This window comes from Amphiprion ocellaris, chromosome 21 (assembly GCF_022539595.1).
Source record: "Amphiprion ocellaris isolate individual 3 ecotype Okinawa chromosome 21, ASM2253959v1, whole genome shotgun sequence".
Taxonomy (NCBI): Eukaryota; Metazoa; Chordata; class Actinopteri; family Pomacentridae; genus Amphiprion; species Amphiprion ocellaris.
The window spans coordinates 6863314-6882733 of record NC_072786.1 but is presented as its reverse complement, the minus strand read 5'-3'; the positions used below and the strand labels follow the sequence as shown (position 1 = coordinate 6882733).

Here is a 19420-nt window from a genome sequence, read left to right as displayed (position 1 = left end):
GAGTCCATTCTTTATGCTCCATAGCAAAAAGATTTTTTCTGATTAGCCTCACTCAGAAATGGTTTTCTTAGAGCTACACAGCTGTTCAGTCCCAATCTTTTGAGTTCCCTTTGCATTGTGCGTGTGGAAATGCTCTTACTTTCACTATTAAACATAGCCATGAGTTCTACTGTTGATTTCTTATGATATGATTTCACCAAACGTTTAAGTGATCTCCGATCTTTCAAGAGTTTGTTCCGTCCACATTTGTTCCTCGAAGATGGTGGTTCACCACTATCCTTCAGGTTTTAGTGATGCATTGGATGGTTCTTTACCCAATTTTAGTAGTTTCAGACATCTCCTTAGTTGTTTTCTTTGCTTGATACAGGCCAATAATTTGACCCTTTTGAGACAGATTAACATCCTTTCATTACCACAGGATATGTCTTCCGACATGGTTGTTTAAGAAATTAAAAGCTCCTCACTGCAGCAGCTAGAGTTAAATAAGTTGTTGCAGCTGAAACATATTCATCACTGCAGTAATTATCCAATGGAAGACTCTTACCTATTTGCTAAGTTAAATCCAGGTGGTGACTTTTTTTTGGCCAGGCAGTGTATTATGTGTCTGTACAACAGCTCCATCGTATGCAAGGGTTTCTGCAAGGAGGATGAGGTCATAGCGTGTGTGTGTGTGTGTGTGTGTGTGTGTGTGTGTGTGTGTGTGTGTGTGTGTGTGTGTGTGTGTGTGTGTGTGTGTGTGTGTGTGTGTGTGTGTGTGTGTGTGTGTGTGTGTGTGTGTGTGTGTGTGCGTGCGTGTGCGTGTGTGTGCTGGTTTATCTGTTGGCTTACCTGGTGTGTGACCTGCTTGGGATTTAAAGCAGTTTTCCTTGGGACACCACAGTCTACAGGGAAGTTAACAACAGGCTGAGTCAGTGTAGGTGGCTGAGTTTGGTTTGTTGGATGTGTGTGTATTTGTGCGTCCATAGTCGGTTGCAGTGGATTTAGAGGATTTTCAGTAATGCTCTGTATTTTTGGGTGATATCTTTAATAACCTAACAATTCCCTAGCAGATGGGAAGCGATTGTGCAGTTTATGTGTCATTTGCATGTATTGGTGAAGCAAAATCACTCCCTTCCTGCAAACTCTCTTGGAGATCAAAACTGCGTTTCCTGCTGCTGAGGGACAAATGTGTTTCACAATTGTAGCTGCAGTGTTTCCTCGAAGATATTTTTCAGCAGCAGGAGGGAATGAATTCCATTGTACCTGAGCAGTAGAGGCATGAATATCAATAGGGTAATTAAAAATAATGGAATAGAAGGAGAGATTAAAGCAACATTATTGGTATTTGTTAATACAAATATACACAGAAATGCTCTGAACTGGCTGATATGGTGTAAAGCTGAATACTCAGCAGGATCAGTGTGGTAGAGCCATTGGCACAGCCTTGTTTGCCCTTTCTTTTCCAACGCTCTCCCCTGTTTCTACCCTCTTTCTTGCTTCACTAGCCTCCACTATTGTCTGCTTAGTTAGATAATTGTCTCATATCATAGATGTTTGATCAAGTAACCAAGAAGAACATTAACATGTCGTAAGGTTAGAATCAGATTCTTGAAGTTAGTTGTTAGTTGTTTTAGTGTTTTTATTAGCAAGCGTGGTCTAAATCCAACTGGAAGTCACTGCTTGACTTCTTTTGCTCTCACGTGGTATATACCCTAAACACTCAGCTATTGGGTCGCCCATATCTCACTGAAATTAGTTACTATAGTTATTATATTTCACTGAGACTGCCGATGTTGCTAGCTAAATCTACCTTTTCCTCTCTTCCTTTTTCACTCTTCTTCTTGTCTTTGCCGCATGTCTCCTCTTCCTTTATCCAATCTTTCAAATTAATAACCCTCTGCAGAGTCGTGTAATTGAAACTTCATGACATTTCATAAAATTCTGCAGCGGCGGTAGTAATGTATGTAGCGGAAACTATACTATTGCCTCAGAGTCTTAAGATCTCCTGACAACCTCTCATGAGTACAAGAGGATTTTCTGTCTGGCTGATTGACTGGATCGATGCCATGATCCAGGCTTTTAGAGGGTTGTACTGTAGAACTGATCCCTCCTACCTGTAGTTAATTTTCTGATGGTTGTTTGATGTGAATGAAAAGTAATCACGAGAGATGTGTGTGCGTCTGCGGAAGCTTACATCCAAGGTGTATCCAATAATTCATTGTGGATGTACTGCACATCATCAGCATATTGCATTTTTTGCATATTTTAGTTTGTCTGTCTTTTCCATATAGTTATTTACTGTATTTTACACACCAATTTGCACAAATAGACACATAACATTTTCAATTTTAAAACTTAGGAGTAACAAAACACTGAATGGTTTGGCTTAACTCATAAATCCCTCAAATAAAACAATCTAAAAATCACTTGTCAGTTTTAGATGCTTATTTCTTCCAGCCACACTGGGGCCATAGCTTGTGATGATGGCCTAAAAAGAGCTCTCACTTGATCTTTATAGGTTTTAAGCAAAATAAAAATCGCTGCACTGAAACAGTGAACAGGCATGTTTGAGATTGAGTGATAGTGTGACAGCCTCTGAGGTGTCCTTTCACCTTATCAGTTTAGGAGGTGTGCACGCAAACACCAACGCTAATCTGATCCATAAAGGCCGCACATAGTGAGCCGTCGTGCTTACTGGAGCTAAAGCAGCTTATTGATTCCATTTCTTGATAGTAAGACTATTCTGGCTTTAACAGTAAAACACTTCATTCGCTCATTGAGATTCATGGCGAGCCTTCGATTGCAGATGCCACAGTTTGCATATCGTGATGTTATACACGTATACCTTTGTATGAAGTAAATACACACATAACTGTAGGTAGATAAGGCGTAAACAGATACATAGGCATGGTTGGCTGGTGTCAGATGTGATATGCACATACACATTATAGATTTATGGCACGTTATGGACCTGAAATTGTTTAGGAAACATGCATAAAATGTCTTATTCAAACTGATGTATTGCTAAAAGCAGAATCTTATAAGTCGTGTGCTTGTTTTTGTGTGTTTTTGACAAGATATCAGTGTAGGACGTTGAGATAGCACATCAACACGAGCTCAAGTGTCATTATTCCATCCAACTGTGTCATTCTCCTCTACATACAAACACTACACCATATCTTCACACTTTCCCTTCCTCTAACTCAATAAAAATGAGTCGACTCTTATAACCTCTCCCTATTTTGGAGTGTCTGTCAGGCAATTTTCATTCCTCCCTTTTCCCTACGTCTGAGCCCATTTTCCTTTCAAGGCGGGTGCCAGCCTCTGTCGCCTGGCAAAAAGCTGACATCAAAGTGATCCCGTCTAATCACACATCAGGGAAATCATACTCCTGCTGGATGTTTCATAGTTTCTCCCATGCTCACTTTCATTTCCTTTTTCTGCAAGAAGCCAGCGAGTTTTGGAGTTGTTATTGATGCAGGAAGTTTTAAGGGAGACAGTGAGTTTTGTATCCCTGCAATGGCCTGTTTTATTTCACCACAATCACACGATGCAATCTGACGGCTGTTAAAGTTATAACTTAAAGGGAGAATGTTACTAGCTCGCTTTCCTCAGGCAGAAACTTCTTCCAGTCAGTGTTTTGTTTTCCTTTACAGATAAGTCAAGTTATGACTACTTTTCGACTGATATTGGTTTTTAAGGCCCAATGCTGATTATTGGTAGTCGGGATAGTCAGTAACCGATATTTGGAACCATTAAATATTTGATGTAATGTTTTAGCAGCAAACCTGTCATTCATAACTAGGCTTCTTCATTAATAATGAATGAATATGTAAAATAGAAATGGGAGTGATTCAGTTAGGACATTCTCCTCTGTTTATAGGATTGAGTGACACTTTTATTGCCCACTAAAGTCCGTATCTTAAAGCATTAGTAATTATTGTTCTCAAGACTCTGCTTCAGGTTAATCTGTAGCTACCTTCTGACTTAGCCACTAGCTGTTAGCATAGCCTTAGCTGCTGTGAGAGCAGCTAATTTCCTGTTTTGTTGTGACGGCTTGCATCTCTTGTTCAGTGTTAGATTGAGAGGCATTTCTTAGACCATAGAGTGACTACAGGCAGAGAGAAAAGGCAACTTGAGATCTGAAGTGGATCATTAAATTTATCGGTCCAAAATGCCAGCGATCAAAAATATGCCAAATATCAGCTATGACAATCGTCCAGCCTGATAATCAGTCTAACCCTAGTCATAACTGTTATGAGCCGTGAATGACAGAGTAACTGCTTTGGCAGTGCGAGCTAATAACTATATTGTTTTGTGAGCTTTTAAATGGTGCTGATGTGTCACAGCACCACCACAGTGTGTTCATGCATACTAGTGGCTGCAGAGGTTATCTGCATGTGTGTCTCATGACTTCACAAGGTTATACCTGTGTGTGCATGCATGCGTGTCTACATGTTATCCGACAAGTGCGAGTGTCCTGTCTTACCGAATGGGCATCCATGCCATGTTTGCTCCGCTAATTAGAATGTCCACCAGCCATCCGTGTGTATTTATATTCGTTGGATGTGTTGTATTTAATTGGAATATCAGCCAGTGCACATTTGTGTGTGTCTGTATGTTGTTTGTAATTGGAATATCCTCCGGAGTGTGTTGCAGCTGGCTGGCAAACAGAGAGAGCAGAAGAGGGGGAGGAGAGGGAGGAGTGAGAGGAGTAAACAGGTAATGATGTGACTTGCTGATGGGGCTTTAATGAGGAGAGCTCCACCAAGGGCAGAGGTTTGCTTTCTGAGAGAGCGGAGAGGGGTGAGGCTACACTGAAGTTAGTTGGAGGTTAGATGACAGCATGACTCACATTATGATTAACTTTGTCATCCATCATATGCTCAGTATCTGTAGTAGCTTCATATGAGAATTAAAAACAGCGTAGTGACTTTGCATGCAATTATTTGGCTATTTTGCAGCTGAAAATTAGTTCTTCAGCATCCATAGTGCATTGTTTTTGTCTTATACCTTGTCTGAAATGCTGACATGTATGAAATGTGCAGCTACTTAAAAATTCCCCAGCAATTGCTTATTTCTTAATGGCACTGAATGTGGTGCTAGGGATGCCATGATGCTAGTAATAAGGTACCACGTTTCTGGTGTCATAAACTGGTACCAATACCACTGATATCCACCTATTCTTTTAACTAAGCAATAAAATGAACGTCAGCAACGTTATGCCTCAGTTTATAATTTACACATTACCACTTACAGATCACAGAGTGTCTACAAAGACACAAAACATTTAGTCACAGGTATCTGGAACTGAATGATGTAGTATTTTACTTCATGATCAAAACGACAAAAGTCAGACAAAAAAGACAAAAAAACAACAAAAACAAAACTAAATATTACAAAAATGAGACACAAAATGACAAAAACGAGGCACAAAACGACTAAAAATGAGACAAATGACATGAAACAAAACAAAAAGAGACAAAAAAAATTACACAAAAAAGTTGCAGTGACAAAAAAATAGACAAATGACAAAAACCAGACAAAGAATGGCACAAATGAAAAAAACGAGACCAAAAATGATAAAAGCGAGAAACAAAATGACAAAAAAAATAGACAACACAAGCGAGGCAAGAAAAACACAAAACGACACAAACGATACACAAAACAGCAAATAAAGCAAAACACAAAATGACAAAAATAAGACACAAAGCGCGAGCGAGACAAAAAGGAAACACAAAACAACAAAAACGAGAAAGAAAACGACAAAAACATGAGACAAACGACAAACTAAGCCATAAAATGAATACATTTCAACATCAACTCTTAGTCAAAGGAAGAAAAAAGGCATTTTGTTTGAAACAGTATTGTGTTAAGAAATGAAACCTTTTTCATGGTGGCATGAGCATTTCTACTGCAGTGCCCATGCAGCTGCCTGATACATGAAAAATAGCAATGCAAATGATGAATAGACAAGGTGTAATAAATGTCTGGTAGGAATTACCATTCTAAAAATCAACCAGATGTTGCCTTCAAGTATTGAAAGCAAACAATGCTGTGTTATAAAACTCTCTCATCCAGTTTCTTTGTGAGGACTTTCATGAGTTTTTTGTCAGGTGTGGCTGTGTGTTGGTTCACTTCGTGACTGTCCTTCCTGCTCGATATCCTCATGCTGACGTTGCGATAATGTTGTTAGGAAAACCACAAAAGCACACACATGCTCAGTGGTAATGTTGGTACCATACTAGCATTATTAGCTCGCTTAAATTATGAGCCATTGCTCTGTTTGCCTAAACAAGCTAACATTAGCCTTTGTGAACTGTTGTGGGAAAACTGCTATAGCTCAAATGCACTTTGCTAGGTCATTGGTCAACGTATTCCATTGCAATGAGGATAGAAAGATAAAAAACTCTTTCCCACTGGCTCCCAGAATAAGTTTCTAGCAAATGTAAGAAATGCTGAGTCCATCTTTACAAAGACAAAAAGCCTACGACAGAATAAAAGTCATCCCCCTAAAGGAACTGGAGCCTTCTTGTCCAGATCATAAATCCTAATATCACATTCCTTATGTTCACCATGGAGCCTTTACAGACTGAAACTCCATTCCTCAAAAGGGGCTTCAACTCTCTAGTTCTAACCCAGCAGTCTGTAACCCAAAACATCGTTTCTCTGAAAAATGAGTAAATACAGAAGCAATTGACCGTGAATAGATCATTAGCAGATGATTAATTTATGAATAAATGATAACCCAGGAGCTTACAATTGATTCTGTTTTCACGGACTGCTGTGTGTGGAACGTTGCTGCAGCAGATGGAGCTGTCACAGTTCACAAACGGTAACCGTAACATTTCAGTGAACATTGTGAAGAGGTGTTGTTGATATAAGATAATAAGTCAAACGCTTTCTCATTGAATTCTGTCTGCAGATCCAGATGTCTGTCTTTGAAATGCTTGAAAAGTTTGAGGTGTTTTCCCAGTTTGTTCCCAGTGCGACACTGTTTGCGTTGTGGCTTTTGGTCATCTGTAACCGGCTCGAACACTAAATATCCCAACGTCATCCCTGAGAAATTACAATCTCCAGTAGAGCCAACCAATGATAGCTGCAGTATGATTGTTAGGTGTGGTCGTGTTTTTAGAGTTTTGGTGTCATCGGTTTCATCGGATAGTGACGAGGCCTCTGTTGAAACCGCGAAGTGCACACCAACTATGTGAGGGAATTTTCAATGCCTGCTGGATGATTATAGGCACCATTCAATCTGACTTCACCAGGTTTGCTTCAGTGCTTCTTTTCAGAGCAACTGTTGGAGAACTCGCCTCTTTGGGCACATTTTAAACGTATGCCTCGACAAAAGCAAATATTCAACCGGTCCACTTGCCAGCGTCTTTCCAGACTTTTCAATAGCAGATAGAATTCGCTCATTTGTCATGGAGATATCTCAGTGGTCACTGGTTGTCATCGATCTGCAGGTGAAACAGGTTATTTATGAACTGGTGCTTTCACCTCTGCTAGTCTTGCTCACATGTCATAATGTCCTTGACCGAGACACAGAAACCAGGTCCTTCCCATCTTCATGCCAGCACCTTGTTTGATGCGGTTTTGTGTGTGTGGACAGATAAAATCGAGACAAATCATAAATCAAAAAAAATTATAATGTACAAGATGGCCTCGTGCGCTGAATGTAAATAGCCTTGTTGTTATTTGTATGGTAGTCCTGTGACTCTTTTATCCTTTTCTGCTGGTGTTGTGACCACTTTCAGTCATTCAGTGAAGTATAACTTGAAGATACTAAACCAGGGGTGTCAAACTCATTTTAGTTCAGGGCCACATTCAGCCCAATTTGATCTCAAGTGGACCAGACCAGTAAAATCACAGAATAATAACCTATAAATAGCCACAACTCCAAATGCTTCCTTTGTTTTAGTGCAAAAAAGTACATTCTGAAAATGTTCACATTTAAGGAATTATATTTTTACAAAACATTATGAACATCTTGAAATTTCTTCAGAAAAATAAGTTAAATTTCAGCAACGTTATGCCTCAGTTTATCGTTTACACATTACAACTTACAGATCACAGTGTGTCTACAAAGGCACAAACAGCCACAGGTATCTGGAACCGAATATCGTATTTTACTTTATGATCAAAACGACAAAAGTCAGACAAAAAAACTACAAAAACAAAACTAAATATTACAAAAATGAGACACAAAATGACAAAAACGAGGCTCAAAACAACAAAAAATGAGACAAACGACACAAAACAAAACAAAAAAGAGACAAAAAATTATACAAAAAAGTTGCAGTGACAAAAAAATGGACAAATGACAAAAACGAGACAAAAAATTACATAAATGACACAAGCGAGACCAAAAATGACTAAAGTGAGAAACAAAAGTAGACAAACAACCCAAGCTAGGCCAAAAAAAAAAAGACACAAACAATACACAAAACAACGAATAAAGCAAAATACAAGGTGACAAAAATAAGACAAAAAACACATGAAGACAAAAAGTGAGACAAAAAGGAAACAAAACAACAAAAACGAGAAACAAAACGACAAAAACATGAGACAAATGACAAGTCAGACAAAAAACAACAAAAACAAGACAAAATATTACAAAAAATTAAACACAAAATGGCAAAAGAACAATGAGCAACATAGTGTTTTACTTTATGATCATGTCACAGTCTTCAAATTATTTTAAATTAATAGTTTAACAAATTTACAATTTGCAGTTAATGTCTTCTCTGTAATTTTTACACTTTACAAAGTCGTCCCGCGGGCCGGATTGGGCCCTCTGGAGGGCCGGTTTTGGCCCATGGGCCGCATGTTTGACACCCCTGTACTAAACCAGCTATCCTTTTTGTGATTTCTGTATTTTGAATATACCAGCTCATATCTTCTGGGCTGTCTTCTGGTACAGTTAGTGAGCTGTGTGAAAGCTTGAAGAAGGTTTATACTCTCAGTACTGTATGTTTATAGTCAGAATTACTGAATGTAGTTCATTTACTGATGGGATTCTGCCACACCCTGGTTTTCTTACTTCATCCATTCATTCCCTAATGTATGTTTCCCTCTCATGTTCCTGCATTTGTATCTCATATGCTCCTACAGCCATATTTCTTCTTCGTTCCCCTCCCTGTCTGAAGTCCTGGCCTTTCATTTCTCCCCATTACTCACCCCCCGTCCCTCACTACTCCTCTGAATATTCAACGTGGCTGAGTCACTGTGGGCAGCGACAGAGAAGAAGAAAAAAAGGCAAAAACACAAAGAGAGAGTGAGAGATAACAGTTGAAAGTTAGAATGAGAGATGGGAACACACAGGGAGACAGTGAGACACAGAATAAGAATGCGAGCGATAAATCAAGAAAGAAAAGGGAGAGAGGGATTCTTAACCATCACCAACCGGGGAAGTATTGTTTTGAAATAGGTCGCGCTACCATGCAGAGGATGCCGGCTCCAAACAGCTTCTGCTGCACCCTGCAGAAATGTGAAAGATTGCATGTGTGCTGTGTGGCTGTGGATGTATGCCTCTCTCAGCTCATTGGAAAGCCCTAACCACGGGGTACATCCTCTCTCCAGCTATCTCAGCCTGTGTGAGCCTCATCATTTCTCTGCCTGATGCTATGGACAGAAGGCCATCTTTCTGTTCTGCTGTTTCTCTTCTCTGTGCTTCTCTGTTTGTGTCTCCCTGTGAGCCGCCTCTCCGGTCCTCCTGATGTCTTAAATATGGTCAACTTGTTATCTTCCTGCCTCCAACAGAGGGAGGAGCATCCATTCTGCTTCTGCTCGCAAACCCATAGACTGTGTGTGTCTTTTTCCGCAGCAGGTGTGTTTTTCATGTTTGTTTTTGAGTCCTTATGTGTGCACCAGCGGCTTGCATAGCCACATGTTTGAGCAAGATCTTTCTTTATTAATTAGGCTGAGAGTGCATGTGCAGGATAAGCTGTTCTTCTGCATCCTGAAGAAATTCAATGCTAAGAGCTGACATTTTATTGGGATTCTTTGAATGTTTGGACATGAAAAATGCAGTCTACATTTGTAGCTATAGAGAGAAATTATAGCTGTCAAATCAATTTGAAGCAATGCTGCAGGAAAAAAGAATATATGAAAAATACATGTTTCCATTGAGTGCTTTGAAGTACTTACATTCAGGTCAAAAGTATAATCAGATGGTGACAGTACAGGAAGCGTTGTGACGGGCAGAAACAAAACTAGTGGTTTGCCAGCTGCTAAATATACCTCCAAGAGGGAGCCAAAAGGCTTGGGCCATCTATGAGAAAAGTGAAGGAATCTTCAGGAATAGTTTTCAATCGGGGAAAGTTGCAAGTTTTATGTGATCCGGAGGCAAAGACAATAAAAGAAGAGTTTTCATGTGCCATTAAACTCTTTTGAAACAGTCAAAAACCATTTCAAGTAAGCGTAAAAACTTCAGAATTTTGCTTTTTTTTTTTTTTTTTTTAAAGCAAAGCTTCAAAATGCACAGAAAAAAAGCACAGGTAATGAGGTATGCAATACAGCCTTAAGTCAGACATCTACACCTAAAGGAGTTTTCAAACAGATTCTGAAAATTGCGTTGGATGACACACATAAGGAGAAACTTCTTGGATTTTCTTCCCTCTCATCTCAGGCATTCACACACTACAACAGGATAATATAAGATTTTCTGTCATGTCTGAGGGAACAATCACAGCAACAAAATGAGGCTGGATAAAAAAGTAGTTGAGAACATGTGGTCAGCGTGGGTTGCCTTTTCTTCAGTGAGAAGTGGAGGTGAGATTTTAATTATCGTTTTTTTTTTTTTTAAATATGCATGCTAGCTATCATTAGCCTCGAGCTAGAATATTAAGCATTGCTTGGTGTTAGCATAGTGATCATCCAATTTTCAAATTATAATAACCAAGCTGTAATATTTGATCGTATTCAGGGTGGCCTTGCAGAGTCTACAAGTAGTTCTGGATCTGTAAACCCCTCATGTTGCCAAATACTAGAGTCAAACATCAGTTCAACCCAAGATGCCCACCATATGTTCTGCTGATTTGTTAGGACCAAAGTGAATTATGCAGCACAGTATTAGACAGTCACGACTGCGTGTTCTGATCAGTGTGAATAGGTAGGTCCAGTCACTGAAGCTGCTATTCATTCCCACCTATGCACTTTGTGTCTCTCAAGGCCTCCCATTTACAAGATCTCTCAGATACACTCTCCATCTCATTCCCACAAACACACACACACAGAGTTTGCGTTTGATTCTCAGGAGTATATCAGGAACACACACTATCTGTCTCCCTCCCTCACAAATCCATCTCTGCCCTTCACAACACACACAAACGTAGGCATTGTGGTGGCTCTACGTTCAAAGACAGATTTATAGCTGCGACTGAGGTTCTGTTGGAGGACCAGTGAATGTCCAGATCCTTACCAGGAGTAACCATCGGTAATCAATCTAAGGTAATCAGAGGAGGTTGGCAGAGACAGAGGAGGAGAGAAACAAAAGGCCAGGAGGGTGGGAACAGAACTGAAAAGGAGAAAGGAGGACGCAGAATTAGGTCTGGAAAAAAGGTGGAAAATGTCACATTGCAGGAGTAAACATAGATGGTAAAATGCTGCAAAGAAAGAATGAATCAGAGCATCGGAGTGCAGCTTGAAAGGGATTTAATAGCAGATAGAGAAACTCAAAAGAGGGAGGCGTTGACACAACCATCAAACATTAAAGATCGAGGAAGAGATCCAAGCTAATTTTGAGAGTACAGAAAGGAGGGCTGGAGCACACTGCTTAATTAACTGCCTTTTATTATGCAAACAGACAAGCGTTTCAACATTACTTTGTCTTCATCAGAGTCAAAAACTTTTCCACTCTGCTGTCCTCAAGCTGAGAAGCACCTGCTCCAGCTTTTTCCAAGATGATGCACAGAAAACCCTATTTCTAATAGATGCAAGCTTATATTTTAGAGAGAGAGATTTACATGTAGGTCAAACTAAGGAAGGAGAAAGACAGTGGGCTGAAGAGGTAAAGGGGGAACAGAAAAATGTCGTAATCATTCAAGAACTTGACAGAAGTTGTGCAGCTGCGAGCATTTATACTTCACAACTCAGTGTCTCTGTCACGTCCATCCCAAACAGAATGCTAAAATGTCTGAGGAACATCACAGTGCAGGAGTTATCTTATCATTTAATATATTTATATTTGTATTGTAACTGGCATTGTGACAGATTTAGTCATAGTCAGTGTTTGTATTCACTGTGATACAGTACATGGACCTGACAGCGCATACCATATGTTTTTCACATTCCACCTAACCATGCCATCTAGTAAGAGTAAGTTTAACAATCAGATCTTTAATATTATGCATAAATTTTTAAACATAGAAATAGGCAATTGGTTCAGTAGCTAATCTAATCTCACCTCAAAGTGCATCCATAACCAAAAAGAATCTCATGCTAATGATAGAGCATCCAAATGCTCTCTTGTAATGGAGTAACATCTGTAATATGTTTTTCTTTTCCAAGTCAACTTAGAGCAATAAGTTAGTTGTAAATATGTGAAGTACAAGCTGAAATCATGCTTCATTGAGTGTTTAATTACCAAACCAGTGGCAGTTAGTTGAATGTGTGTGCTGTGCAGTCAGTCCGTGAGAGTGTTTGCATCTTGACAGGAGAATTCTCACTGAATGAAACTACCAAATGTGCTGTATAATTCAAGCGTATTTTTGCATTTAAATAGAAACATACTGTATGTAAGAGGAGCTCGAGGGAAAAGCGGATACTATATATGCGAGCAGGTAACTTGCTTCTTTTATTAAGTGAGTGTAGAGTCTGAAGGCTCCATTATGAGACGTGCAAACTCAGTGACATATAGAATAAAGCCCTGCATCCTATGAAATGAATTCGGACGCAATATAGACTACTTTATGGATTGAAATTGTGTAAATATGACAATTCTTAGCTGAAAAATGCTTATCCAGTTCATGGTAACACCGAGCTATGATTAAAGAGCAACTTCCAGGCTGGCAACCCAAGTGAATAATGTGTTGGAAAATTACATCGTACCTAGGTCATGCAATAAAAAGTGTCTATAAATAAACTACAGTAACATTTAGAGTAGCTTTTGTAATCGCATCATGACGTCATTAAAGAGAAGCCAGCCAAGCTAGGTCCAGTTTAATACTGAAAAATAAGGATCATAGCAGTAGTTTTAGCACTAAAGAGGTACAAAATGTATATTTGTGCACTTGTGGAAGACTACAGCTTTCTAATTATGAACCTGCCAGGTGTCGAAGAGATCAGGAACAGGAAAAATAATTGCCATTAGTGAGAAAATAATTTGTTTGTGAAGATAACCTGTGGATAGCAGTGCAGGCATTGTAGTGAATAATTGACTTTCAATATTGTTAGTTAATCTGCTACATTTCAGTTTGCTATCAGAGACCAGGACATAACTCATTTAGTACTAGCTGTTTAATACTGCAGTGTTGATACCCAACAGAAACTAATACATTAGGATGAGCTGGTGTCAGTCACCTCTGCCTTGTCTAACTAAGAGAGGTAGGACAGACCTGATTATTTGGAAGTTTGCAAGCAGAAAAGATGATTTTCAGTGCACGGTTTGGTTTTTCTAGGACTGAATTTCAGATGGATCTGTAGCCATCACTCACACTAGCAACATTATCAGAAGTGAAGCGACTCTGTACTGAAGTTATCCAGAATACACTGTTCTATCACATCTCCAGGACGTATTCATTCTAATCACAAACACCATGTACAATCACGTTTTTTTTTTTTTAATTAGAGATCAAGCAAGGAAGTTTCTTCATCTACACAATATCAAGTCTGGACTAGATCTCCAGACAGTCTGGAGTTTGTGGAATCTGTGCGACCACAATATAAGCCACAGTGACTTAGACTCACTACCACCTAATAGTGCAAAATATTCTTTCCATCTCAGTTTTTACTTTTACACTTCATAAAACACAGAAATGTGTGCATTAACTTTTCAAACCACCATTTTCAAGGATATTTAAGTTTAAATTCAGTTAAAAAGACAAAAAATTGAACTTGGAATTTAACATACCTTTAAAATGCAAACTTTCTTGGTTTGAGCTGGAATTAAAAATAATATTTAACTTTTGAAATAGAAACATTTGAATGTTCTTACCAAAGCTCCCACTGCAGGAATGCACAGAGAACAGATCACTTCTCAGCAAAGGTTTTTTTTTTCCTCTGCTGGATTTCGACGTAATGTTGCCTCCATTCTGACAGAATTTACCAATCCTTGGGGTGATTATCTTCAGCGGGCTCTGTGGAGGGGGGGAAAACAGTAAAATATTTCATTTATTTTTGAAGGAATGGGTTTTGTAGTCGTTTTCCAGAGTTCTGGTGGGATTTGATCGTTTGGAGAGAGAATGGAGAGAGAGAGACAGCTAGTGTCAGATCCTGACATCAAACAGGGAGATGCTGAAAGATGGGGAGACGCCCAAGGGGGACCTCACACAGGGACGCTCACACTGACTCACACACTTTATACATGCGTGCTCTACACTCACAAACACATGCATTTAAGTACACTCACATGCACACAGCCACACAAAGACTCTCCTCTGGGGAGTGAGAAAGACGGGCGAAGAATACTGAGAATCCAAACTTCTATTTCGAGGTCCAAAGCGGCAGTCATCACCATTACATCTCTGTGTAATGCTGCTGTTTATTCACTTATTTTCCACCTCCACATCAGTCGCCATTCTCCATATGTCACTCTGTTGAGGCACAAACTGTATGACGAAGCAAGAAATGAAAATCTCCAATGCTGCCACGACTTGTGCTGGCAGTTTCTTTTTGTGCCCATTAACATTTCAAAATGCACGAATTCTAAATTCTGTTTATTTTCGCAGTCTGTTGACAGAACACAATGCATATGAAGTATGTATAATGAATGGTATTTCAAATAATTCGTGCAGTATTAATTCACCACGAGGACGAAAATTTTGGCAAATCATTGGAAAATAGATAAATGAAGCCATTGTAGATGCCCCAATTTAATTAGCGCCGTGCTGCTGGTCCCAAGAGAAATTCAAAGTTTGTTGGCTTTCAAGCTGTTGCTGTGCAGATGCAATAGTCTGGCTTCAAGCTGCTGGCAGTGGATAGGAAATACTTGAACTGAAGATTTTGGAGCTTTCTCAAACAAATATGGCAGGAGCCATACAGGTCTAAACTGGGATGAAAAGACTGGCCATCTAAGAGCTGTGGGGTAGTGACATGGAGCTTGAATTATTATTCCAATTGGCACTTAAAGATGAGCTAGACCTTAATATTGGAGGGAAATTTGAGTCTATACCCTCATTAACTGCTGTGCATCTTATAAGCCAATAAAATTAAGGGGATGCTGTAAGTATTATACAAGCAAAACGATTTCAGAACTTCTTTAACCCTTTGATGGGTCAAAAGTGGCTCAAATCCAATGGAAAATGAGTATATCCTGACCCACACTGCACATCAAAGAGTTAAATTAGCAGTATGGTGTCTGAGCAGCTATGTAAATATACAAGTTTGAGGGAAAATATAATGTTTAAATAGTGTAATGTCACCATTTTAGCAGATCATTGTGACAAAGCGGGAGCTGAACTGGAGGGCAAAGTTGTCGATTTACCAGCTGGTGTTTGTTCTATTCCTCAACTATGGTAATGAGTTCTGCGTAGGGATTGAAAGGATGAGATCACGGATACAAGAGTCCAAAATGAATTTCTTCTGTAGGGCGGTTGAGCGTGGCCTTGGAGATAGAGTGAGGGAGTTTGGAGTAGAGTCACCATAGGTTGAAAGAAGCCAGCTCCATTGGTTCTGGAATCGGATTAGGATGCCTCTTGGGAGCCTTACTTTGCACATTTTCTGGGCATACCCAATTAGAAAGAGACTATGAGGCAGACTAAGAATTTACCTGAGGGATTACGTGTCTCATCTGGCCTGTGAACGCATCGGTATAACAGGAGGAAGAGGAAAACATTACTATGAAAAGTACCATCTGTAATGTCCTGCTTAGCCTGCTGCCGCCACAACCTGATCCCAGATTAGTGGAACCAAATGAATCGATGTATGCAAGTTTGTGACATCCATGTCGTACAATAAATGCCAACCCTGTTAGTTGACTATTGTGTTGATATTTTCCAGTATCTTACTATGCCATGCAAACCAAATCACCATAGTAAATAGAGACAATTCTATCAGCTGCAACATGCATCAACATGTAGACATTCAGACCATAAACATCATCGGCCTTGATGGTGATCTCAACCGTAGAACGGTTGAGTTTTGTGGCTGCATCTTGCAGTGTTGTGACACAAAACCTGTCCACAGACAGACCAGCTGACATACTTGTCAGGTTTCTGAGTCTTCCTGCAGAGCACACTAACAGCCCCCACTACATTTTCTTCATACCTCAACTTTAGAATACGCTATAACAAAACAGCAGTTTTACTTTTGCTGTAGCTGTGGATGCATATTCCAAGATCTACATCTCTCTAGTCCAGGGAGCCAGGGTTGATTTGCTTTTCATAGTTGGCTGCAGCTTGTCTCAGCTCTCGCTGCTGCAGCATTTCTCTCTGGAATTAGCTGTCATTAGCATGGCTATTGTACACAACATAATGAAAACAGCAAGAAATATACCAGGAGAACAATATGTTTGGGACTGGTGAGATTTTCTAGCAGTTGCAGTTTTACAACAGTATTCATTTGGGAGAGGTATTAGACTGTTCTGAATAAAAACATAATTTGAATTAGAAATCTTATTAATAATATCTTCTTCTTTTATTAATGTCATTAGACTTACAAAAGAGGGTTGCAGCACAACACACAGTGACTGTAGGAATAGGTTTTGTATAATTTTTAGCTGATTTCTGTCAAGATTTCAGCTACTGAAAGAGGAATATTTAACATCTGTGGCAGAAGACCAGAAACAGTCCGTCCCATTTCACCTGCTCAAGGTGTGATGTCGCTTTTGCCTACAACCCTGATAGCAGTTTGCGGGGCTGACGATGCTCCACGCAAGTCCTTGCTGGGTATTTTAATTGGCTGGAGATGCTGCACAGTGGTACCACAGTCATGTCACTTTAGAGAGGAGAAGAGAAAGCACACCACTGACAGCAGGGCCACCCTCACAGCGTGCGTTACAATGAAACTTTAACGCGTAACTCAGAATTTGTTTGACTTCAGGCTTCCGGCTCAACCTCATACAGATTTGCAAGTCGATAAGAGCTCCACTAACAAGCTGTGGCGGAGCAAATACAGCTGTAGCGCTATTTTATGAAATACCCTGTGCACTATTTTATGACACAAGGACTCTGATCCAGTGTGGATTAGATGGAGAGAAAATGTCTCTAAGTGCTGTTTTGTAGAAGGTAATGAGGCACTTGAGGACAACAGTGACCAGTGAGCTTGGGCCCAATTAAGCTGCACTGACACCAAGTTAAAATATTATAGTGGAGAGTCCTGTGTCTCAGAGTTATTCATCATAGCACCATGTTGGAAATATGTCATGCGGCGAAGTGTAACTTGAGGATTTAACAAGCACTGAATAAAAACCACATTGAGAGACTAAAAAGCTGCAATAGTAACTTTTTCACACATAAGAATTAGGAAAAAAAAGAAAGAAACACTTGCTCCTCTCACCTTTAGGTCATTATTAAACATCAGTAGGTTTCTCAATGATACCCTTCTAACACTCACTGTTATTGGTGTAACTTTTGTCGAGTTTTTGCTCCCCACTGTGGCCATGAACTGATTTGTTTTATGAATTTTTTCAGACACTGAGAGTGTCAGCATTTTCCTGAACTGCTGGTGTTTGGGGAATAAATCTATTTAAGGTAGCTGGATGCGGGCAAAACTCATTTTATACTTTGCCATGATGCATAACTGATGTGCAGTATCTTAAACTGAAAAACAGAAAGTATGGCCTTGCTTTTAAAGCTAATTATTTTCTGCTCTGGTATCTTTTATAGAAAATTCTGGTAATGAGATGTCTCTATATTTCAAACAGAAGAGTCCAAATGAATCATCTTAAGTATATTTTATGAAAATTCTCCTCTCCTGTGTGCAATGCTTGTGTAGATATTTGTTGTACTAATGTACTAATCTCAGTATCTCAGTAAGAGATTATGAAATGTAAAACTGTCCTCTACTTGGCCAAGCCGCTTCCTTCTATAGAGATCTGTGAGATACATTTCACTGCCAATCGAGTTCAGAGCATCAGATAAGAAGTGGAAATCTTAGCTGTCTTTCCTTTCAGTTTCTTCCATCTAACACCACTTGACTTAGTTTGAAGTGAAGGAGCAGATCAAAAACGACGCATTATGTTTAAAACCTCTTAAAGCAAGTGTCACGTTGCTTACCTCACCTGTGCACAACAATCTCAGAACCTCTTGCTTTTCATTGTGGCAACATTGTTAGCGACTCAAAACAGCCTGTGGATGTACAGTTCGGCCATCTAGGATTTATATGTGGAGTCTAGTGAAATAGACAGTGAGAAGATCTGTTGATTGTCACTTTGTCATCTTAGCAGTAACATTACATAAGTAATGTCAGTAGTTTTAGTGTCTATCTGTCTGTATATATATATATGATTATGTCAGGCATGAGAAATTGCATATTATTAACCCTTAGATACATGAGTGATTGGGAACTACACTCTGCCATAAGTGCATCAAAAATGACCCCTAGAAAAATCTGTGTTTTTATGTAATTTTGGTTAAGAATAATCATTTGTATTATCATTTGTATTATATTTTGGTCCACACAAGAATGATTTCATGTTAGAAATATGTTTATTTTTCATTTTATAATGGGTTTTCAACATTTTGACAATGGAAAAAGGATGATATTACACAGAACAGCAATAGAAGAATGTCAACATCTATTTTGTTGACATTTTTCCACTCTTTTCCTCCAGCTGTCACTGCTCTCCATCCCTCCAAGTTTGAGCATCACCTCTTGTGTGATATTATCAGTGATGAAGAGCTTGGGGTAGTAATGCAAATATGACAATTTATTTCAAAGTATAAAAGGTAACTTAAATATTTAAATTGAATGAATCAAAAATGTGTTTTTTGAGGAATAGCTGGAATATAAAATAATAACTTTTCATGTAAAGATACTACAAAGATACACAAAGATATTGCAAGACATCAACCACACAAAGTTGCGTTTGACCCACTTATGCATCTAAGAGTTAATGGAGACAATCCACTGTCCAGTCATAGCAGAGCGCCAGTGTGCAGAGTCTATAATTATGTCAATAAGTTCACTGAATATGAGGGGAAGGGCAGTATTTTTGAAATCTGCTCTCTGTTTTTTCTCTCTTCTCTCTGAAGGACAGTAAAATAGACTACATTAAATAAAATTTAGAATTGAATGAAATCAAATGTTCTGTTTGCGATGGACATTATTAAAGGCAGCCTCA

General features: G+C 39.2%; 1 protein-coding gene across 5 annotated transcripts in view; it reads left to right on the top strand.

Annotated features, from left to right (window-relative positions):
• Positions 1 to 19420, top strand: part of grm8a (glutamate receptor, metabotropic 8a) — a 379646-nt gene that overhangs the window by 268155 nt on the left and 92071 nt on the right. The window lies entirely within an intron of this gene.